At 38.4% G+C, this 8,340-nt stretch overlaps 1 long non-coding RNA gene across 1 annotated transcript; it reads right to left on the bottom strand.

Annotated features, from left to right (window-relative positions):
- Positions 1-943: 943 nt before the first annotated feature.
- On the bottom strand, positions 944-5,850 carry LOC111748328 (uncharacterized). Its single transcript, XR_002784093.2, has 2 exons — positions 1,948-5,850; positions 944-1,240 (listed from the first exon to the last, which is right to left on the bottom strand). It is a non-coding gene; the product is annotated as an uncharacterized LOC111748328 (long non-coding RNA).
- Positions 5,851-8,340: the final 2,490 nt, after the last annotated feature.

The following is an 8,340-nucleotide window of genomic DNA, read 5'->3' as shown; positions in this document are numbered from 1 at the left end:
GCACAGTTATCCCAAAACACCAAAAAAGTTATAGCAAGGTTAAAATGGTAACACTAACTCCTGGAACTGGTGTTATCACTAGCAGCCTGTTGAAGCTTTCCCACTGACCAAGATTCTTAAGAATATGTCTGCCACTTGAGAGAAAAAGGGCATCTCAGGAAATGAAAACTTTTAGTGCAGCCAGTGAGACAGAGGCATAATATACTGACCATGCTATATAATTTTAATCTGGATTTCTAGACTAACAGTTATGTTTTTTGAAAAAAACATATTTTTCCTCGGTGGTCAAAGCCAGGATGTGTTACCATCTGCCCCAAGTGGCCTTAACCAAGTGATCATCTGCACTCCTCAAAATACACATAGGAAGAGTGCTGTCTGGGTGCTGTTGCCAACAAGGTATTTTTGTAAGATAGACAAGGAAAATACATGTAAGCATCTTGTGACCATGGAGTAAGCATCCTGTGAAACTATCCATAATTGCTAACTATAGTAATAATCAGTAACCAGAATGCAATTATTATAATATTCATTGATTTTCCTGTAATTGCCCTCCCTATAGCTTGATTCTTCTTTTTACCCCATAAGAATTGTAAGAATACTTGTATAACAAAAAGGCCCTGGGACTACCTGGTTCCATTTTCAATGAGCTACATACTTTCCCAATTGCAATTGTTGTAAACCCTTAATAAACCTCTCTGTTTTAACTTGAAACAATGTGCAATTTTTTCTCTGCAACAGGAGCCTGATTCGTATTTGTGATTGAGGTAGGGAAAAGCCCCTGCTTTTGAGGAGGACAGTGCCTGTATTATTAGTTCCTACGATTCATCAGTTACTGTCTCAAGGTTAGAAAAATGACAGAACAAATTATGTGGGTGGGAGCCAGTGGTGTGCTGGTTAATGTTTAATAACTGCATCTCCAGGAGGGAAAAACCTAATCTGTAGCATTTTTCACTTCCCACGGTATAAATGTTTCCAGCGTAATCAGTTTCAAGCTGCCAACATGGTGTTAACTGGCTCACAAAATTCCTCCCTGGAAATTTTGCAATCAGATTTCAAGAAATTTCAGCCCACCACTGAACTCTAGATGAGTACAACTGGCTTTGATTTATCTAAAGACCAAAAGGTAAATGGATGGACATTTCAAGGTCAAATTTATTACTAAAATGAGTTGTCATGAGCCTTTCTATGGAAGTATCATGTGAAAATACCATGTCTTGCTTTTCCTCGTTCCTAAGTACACCTGGAAGGAAACAAACAACGACATTATTTCTAATTATTTCTACATTTTCATAGGCCCTCAAAAACTCTCCGGTTAGTGATGATCCGATATTAGGTTGTTCTCAGCGTCAACATAATTTCAAAGCAATAAAGTCAATAGTATTGTCGCTTCATAGAATCCTATCTCTATACCCCCTTATTCTTACTCCTTTTTTATTAGTCTCCCCCTCTTGTTACCTCTATTTTACCAGACGTTAGCAATCATCTGGGGACCAGAAAATTCATCAGGTTGTGAACTGTGAAGTTCAAATTATATTTTACTGGACTTGAGACCACACAATATATATTATTATAGACCATATATTGGCCAAGCCACCACATAGCTGGCACCTGACCAAACAATCCTGCTGGTCAAGAAACTCTGTCTGTGTCAGCATTGACCACTGGGGTGTAAATTATTAGTTCTTTGGGCCTATTACATCCCCCTCCACTAGGTAATTACTCTCATATAAACACCATCTGACACATGACTTAAGTGTTCTATCTGTCAGGGGTCTGGCAGGAAACAGATGGCACAATTAAATTGGGCAATCTGAGGTGCCTACAACAAAAGGACCCTTTACATTGGAGTGTGTGTAGGCAAGCCATAGGGATTGTTCAGTATCCAGTGGATGGGTACTGTGAGCCTTCTCTTCATAGGCCTGGAGGCGTAAGGGAGAGAGTAGTTACCAGAACCTAGAGATGCACAGTTGGATGGAAAGGGCCAGCTCATTCTCCTCCTTCTGATCTCCTTCCATTTTTCTCCACTGACCCACATCAACCTAAAAGCAAGAAGCCCAGGAAGCTCATCGGTAGAGTCCATTAAGGCCAGTGTCTTGGCTACAGAGCAATTTGCTTTTTGTAATGAGCTATTTTCTGTTGTAATGAGCCACCTAGCACAAGTCTGAAATCACATCATTCATCAAGACACATTAATTGTTCTTTCTCCAGTTCCATTTGATTTTCTGGCACATCTTCAAAGTCAAGAAAGTACTGAGGGTTCTCTCTGTGGAATGGCTAAGCTCAAAGACTTCAAGACCTGCTCTTCACAGATGGTAATAATATTAATCTTTTTCCACAGTGCCACAGTAAGTAATTCTGGTCCCAAAATTGTTTCCTCCAAATCTTTCACTCTCTCTGATTTGTACGGTGTCCGCTTGGCTAAGCTAGAACTGTTCCCTAGGATCTCCATCCCTGCATGATATTTCAAAGGTTAAAGGGAAGCAGTAGCCTTTACTCTCTGGAGGCGGTCATGAGTAACTGAGACAAGACAGACCCAAAGGTGCCCAGACTTCCAGCTTGTCCTGGCTCTTCCTCATTCTACATATACCTCGACTTCCCAACTCCTTGTCTTGCCAGCCAACAATGTCCCCAGGTCACCACCCTCACTGAGGAAGCAGTTGTCCATAGACTTCTCCACCAGCTCTCTTTTGCACTCCCATGCCAGCAGCTATACAAGTCTAGTTTGCCAGGTTCCCCCCGCATGCTCAGAGCTGTTAACCTGCACTGTTGCTCAGGGTTTTCTCTGCTCTTTCAAAGCCTCCTAACTTCCTGAACTTCTCAAGAGTTTTGTAATATCTTACCTTTATAAAAATCCCTAAAGATTTTTAAGAACAACAATGAACACAATTAAGAACAGCAATGAATCTGTGAAACATCTCATAACATGGAGGAATCTGGAAGGGATTTTGCTGAGTGAAATTAATCAGATGCAAAAGAACAAATATTGTTTGAGACCACTAGGATAAGAACTCAAGAAAAAGTTCAAACACAGAAGAAAATATTCTCTGATGGTTACAGGGGTGGTAAGGGAGGAAGAGGGGTATTCACTAATTAGATAGTAGACAAGAACTATTTTTGGTGAAGGGAAAGACAACACACAATACAGGAGAGGTCAGCACAACTGGACTAAGCCAGACAAAAGAAGTTTCCTAAATACAACTGAACACTTTGTAGGCCAGAGTAGCAGGGATGGGAGCTTGGGGACCATGGTTTCAGGGCACATCTAGGTCAGCTGGCATAACACAATGTATTAAGAAAACATTCTGCATCCCACTATGGTGAGTGGTATCTGGGGTCTTAAACACTAGCAAGTGGCCATCTAAGGTGCATCAATTGGTTTCAACTCACCTGCAGCAAAGGAAAATGAAGAACACCAAAGACATAAGGTAAAGGTTAGCCCGAGACAGAAATGGTCACATAAACCAGAGACTACATCAGCCTGAGATCAGAAGAACTAGATGGTGTCTGGCTACCAACCATGACTACACTGGCAGGGAACACAAAAGAGATTCCCTGATGGAGCAGGAGAAAAGTGGGATGCAGATCTCAGATTCTTGTAAAAAGACCAGACTTCATGGTCTGACTGAGACTAGAGGGACTCTGGAGGTCATGGTCCCTGAATCCTTTGTTAGCCCAAGACTAGAACCATTCCTGTAGCCAACTCTTCAGGCAGGGATTGGACTTGACTATAATATAGAAAATGATACTGGTGAGGAGTGAGCTTCTTGGCTCAAGCAGACACATGAGACTATGTAGGCAACTCCTGTATGGAGGTGAAATGAGGAGGCAGAGGGCGACAGGAGCTGGCTGAGTAGACAAGGGGAATATAGAGCAGAGAAAGAGTGTGCTATCTAATTAGGGGGAGAGCACCTAGGAGTATATCACAAGTTGTATGAGAGACTGACTTGATTTGTAAACTTTCACTTAAAGCACAACAAAGAAAAAAAATCCCCTATTCAATAATACTCAGAGTAATACAATCTCCTAAGGTGCATCTTCCTGAGGTGTGTATGCACAGTTCTAGAGACAGTGGAATACAACTGAGAGATGCTGTACTTTTGTGCTTCTCTCCTTTTTTAAACTGGTTCTTAAATTTCAACTATTTGCAATGAGCTATTTTCTCAGTTGAAACTCTGGTGAAGTAGTGGTTAAGTGCTATGGCTGCTAACCAAAAGGTCAGCAGTTCAAATCCACCAGGTGCTCCTTGGTGGAGGCAGTTCTACTCTGTCCTATAGGGTCGTTATGAGTCAAAATCAACTCGACCTCAATGGGTTTGATTTTTTTTTCCTCAGTAATGGAAAATACAAAGTGCTTAGATTGTGTCTCTCCCAGAGAACCTGAGACAAAGCCATTCTTACAGGAAAATTATTTTGGAAATTAACTAGGGAACAAGATTGGAAGACCAGGGAGGGCAAGGGCAAAAACAAGGAAAGCAAATACAAGGGGGTGTTGTTAAACTGGCCCCTAAAGTGAGTTGCTTTTTTTGTTAGCTTTCCTCAGAGACACTCAGGAGATGGTTCTCAACCCCCTACCCTGTTCATAGCTTGACCCCCTAGAGCAACCAGATACTGGTACCTATACCAATCATCCCTGCCCCTCTAAGACTGTAGGACACAGCCTGTACCACACAGTTGATGACCAGATACCTGGACACCTGAGCTGAATCCACACAAGAAAAGTGAATGGACTCATAAGCTCATATACCTGATAACAGATCTAGCCATCGGGTGACAGGATGTCAGTGCTCCAAAGGCGAAAATAATCAATCTACCTCACTCAAGCAACCTATTTGGACATATCAAAATAAAACAAAGCAAGAAACTAGGATACAGTAAGCAAATATAAAATAAACCAATATAATAACTTATAGATGGCTCAGAGACAACAGTCAATATCAAACCATGTAAAGAAACAGACCATGATCGCTTCAACAAACTCTTAAAACAGAGACTCAAAGGACCTTCTGGATGAAGGAGCCTTCCTGGAATTACTGGATGCAGAATTCAAAAGATTAATATACAGAACTCTTCAAGACATAAGGAAGGAGATCAGGCAATATGCAGAACAAGCCAAAGAACACACAGATAAAACAGCTGAAGAAATTAAAAAGGTTATTCAAGAACATAATGAAAAATTTAATAAGCTGCAAGAATCCATACAGAGACAGCAAACAGAAATTAAGAAGATTAACAATAAAATTACAGAATTAGACAAATCAATAGAAAGCCAGAGGAGCCAAATCGAGCAAGTGGAGGGCAGAACAGGTGACCGTGAGGATAAAGTACTTGGCACCAACATATTTGAAAAAAAATCAGATAAAAGAATTTAACAAAATAAAGAAATCTTAAGAATCATGTGAAATAAGAGAAATAACCTACAAGTGATTGCAGTACCAGAACAGGGAGGGATAGCAGAAAATACAGAGAGAATTGTTAAAGATTTGTTGGCAGAAAACTTCCCTGATATCGTGAAAGATGAGGAGATATCAATCCAAGATGCTTATCAAACTCCACATAAGGTAGATTTTAAAAGAAAGTCACCAAGATATATTATAACCAAACTTGCCAAAACCAAAGGTAAAGAGAGAATTTTAAGAGCAGTCAGAGATAAATGAAAAGTCACTTACAAAGGACAGGCAATAAGAATAACTCAGGCTGCTTGGCAGAAACCATGCAGGCAAGAAGGCAATGGGATGACTTCTATAAAGAACTGAAGGAAAAAAATTGCCAGCCAAGAATCATGTATCCAGCAAAACTGTCTCTCAAATATGAAGGTGAAATTAGGACATTTCCAGATAAACAGAAGTTTAGGGAATTTGTAAAAAAAAAAAAAAAAAAAAAACAAATCTACAAGAAATACTAAAGGGAGATCTTTGGTTAGAAAATCAGTAATATCAGGTATCGACCCAAGACTAGAACACTGGACAGAGCAGTCAGAGGTTAGCCCAGACAGGGAAAGCACAAAAATAAATTAAGATTAAAAAAAAAAACACTCAAAACAGGGAAACAGATGTCATTATGTAAAAGAAGAAAAAGTTAAAATAACAAAGAGGGACTAAGAAATGTAGTCATAGATCTTTCATATGGAGAGGAAGACAAGGCGATATAAAGAAATAAAAGTTAAGTTTAAACTTAGAAAAATAGGGGCAAATATTAAGGCAACCCAAAAGAAGACTATCCTGCTCATCAAAATAAAATACAAGAAAAAGTAGAGACTCAGCAGAAACAAAATAAACAGCAATGAAGAAGAGGAAAAGACAATATATAAACTGCTCAGCACAAAAAATTAAGTGGGAAATAGAAACTGTTAACAACACACAAAAAAAGACATCAAAATGCCAGCACTAAACTCATACCTATCCATGATTACAATGAAAGTTAATGGACTAAATCCACTGATAAAAAGACAGAGAGTGGCAAAATGGATAAAAAGACATGGTCCATCTATATGCTGCCTACAAGAGCCACACTTAGAGACACGAACTAACTAAAACTCAAAGGATGGAAAAAAATATATCAAGCAAACAATAATCAAAAAAGGGCAGGAGTGGCAATATTAATTTCTGATGAAATAGACTTTAAAGTTAAATCCACCACAAAGGATAAGGAAGGGCACTATATAATGATTAAAGGGACAATACACCAGGAGGATATAACCATATTAAATATTTATGCACCCAATGACAGGGATGCAAGATACATAAAACAAACTCTATCAGCATTGAAAAGTGAGATAGACAGCTCCACAATTATAGTAGGAGACTGAAACACACAACTTTTGGTGAAGGATGGGAGATCCAGAAAGAAGTTTAATAAAAACACGGAATATCTAAATGCCACAATCAACCAACTCGACGTTATAGACATATACAGAACACTGCACCCAACAGCAGCTAAGTATACTTTCTTTTCTAGTGCACATGGAACATTCTCTAGAATAGACCACATATTAGGTCATAAAGCAAGCCTTAGCAGAATCCAAAACATTGAAATATTACAAAGCATCTTCTTTGACCATAAGGCCATAAAAGTAGAAATCAATAACAGAAAAAACAGGGAAAAGAAATCAAACACTTGGAAACTGAACAATACCCTGCCCCAAAAGGCTGGATTATAGAAGACATTAAGGATAGAACAAAGAAATTCATACACTCCAATGAGAATGAAAACACTTCCTGTTAGTGAAAGCAGTGCTCAAAGGTCAATTTATATAAATAAATGCACACATACAAAAAGAAGAAAGGGCTAAAATCAAAGAATTATCCCTACAACTTGAACAAATAGAGAGAGAGCAACAAAAGAAACCTTCAGGCACTAGAAGAATGGAAATAATAAAAATTGGAGCAGAACTAAATGAAATAGAAAACAGAAAAGCAATTGAAAGAGTTAACAAGACCAAAAGCTGGTTCTTTGAAAAAATTAATGAAATTGATAAACCATTGGCCAAACTAACAAAAGTGAAACAAGATAGGAAGCAAACAACCCAAATAAGAAATGAGATGGGTGATATTACAACAGACTCAACTGAAATTAAAAGAATCATATCAGATTACTATGAAAAAGTGTACTCTAACAAATTTGAAAACCTAGAAGAAATTGATGAATTCCTAGAAACACACTACCTACCTAAACTAACACAAACAAAGGTAGATCAACTAAGTAGACTCATAACAAAAGAAGAGATTGAAAAGGAAATCAAAAAACTCCCCCCTCAAAAAAGCCCTGACCCAGACGGCTTCACTGCAGAGTTCTACCAAATTTTCAGAGAAGAATTAACACCACTACTACTAAAGGTATTTCAGAACATAGAAAAGGACAGAATACTCCCAAATTCATTCTATGAAGCCACCATATCCTTGATACCAAAACCAGGTAAAGATACCACACACAAAAAAAAGAAAATTACAGACCTATATCCCTCATAAACTTAGATGCAAAAATCCTCAACAAAATTCTAGCCAATAGAATTCAACAACATACAAAAAAAATAATTCATCATGACCAAGTGGGATTCATACCAGATATGCAGGGATGGTTCAACATTAGAAAAACAATTAATGTAATCCATCATATAAATAAAAGACAAAAACCACATGATTTTATCAATCGACTCAGAAAAGGCATCTGACAAAGTTCAACAGCCATTCATGATTAAAAACTCTCAGCAAAATAGGAATAGAAGGAAAATTCCTTAACATAATAAAGGGCATTTACACAAAGCCAACAGCCAACATCATCCTAAATGGAGAGAGCCTGAAAGCATTCCCCTTGAGAACAGGAACCAAACAGAGATGCCATTTAT

This window comes from Loxodonta africana, chromosome 2 (assembly GCF_030014295.1).
Source record: "Loxodonta africana isolate mLoxAfr1 chromosome 2, mLoxAfr1.hap2, whole genome shotgun sequence".
Classification (NCBI taxonomy): domain Eukaryota; kingdom Metazoa; phylum Chordata; class Mammalia; order Proboscidea; family Elephantidae; genus Loxodonta; species Loxodonta africana.
Note: the sequence above shows the minus strand (reverse complement) of the source record. Positions and strands in the feature narration are given on the sequence as shown.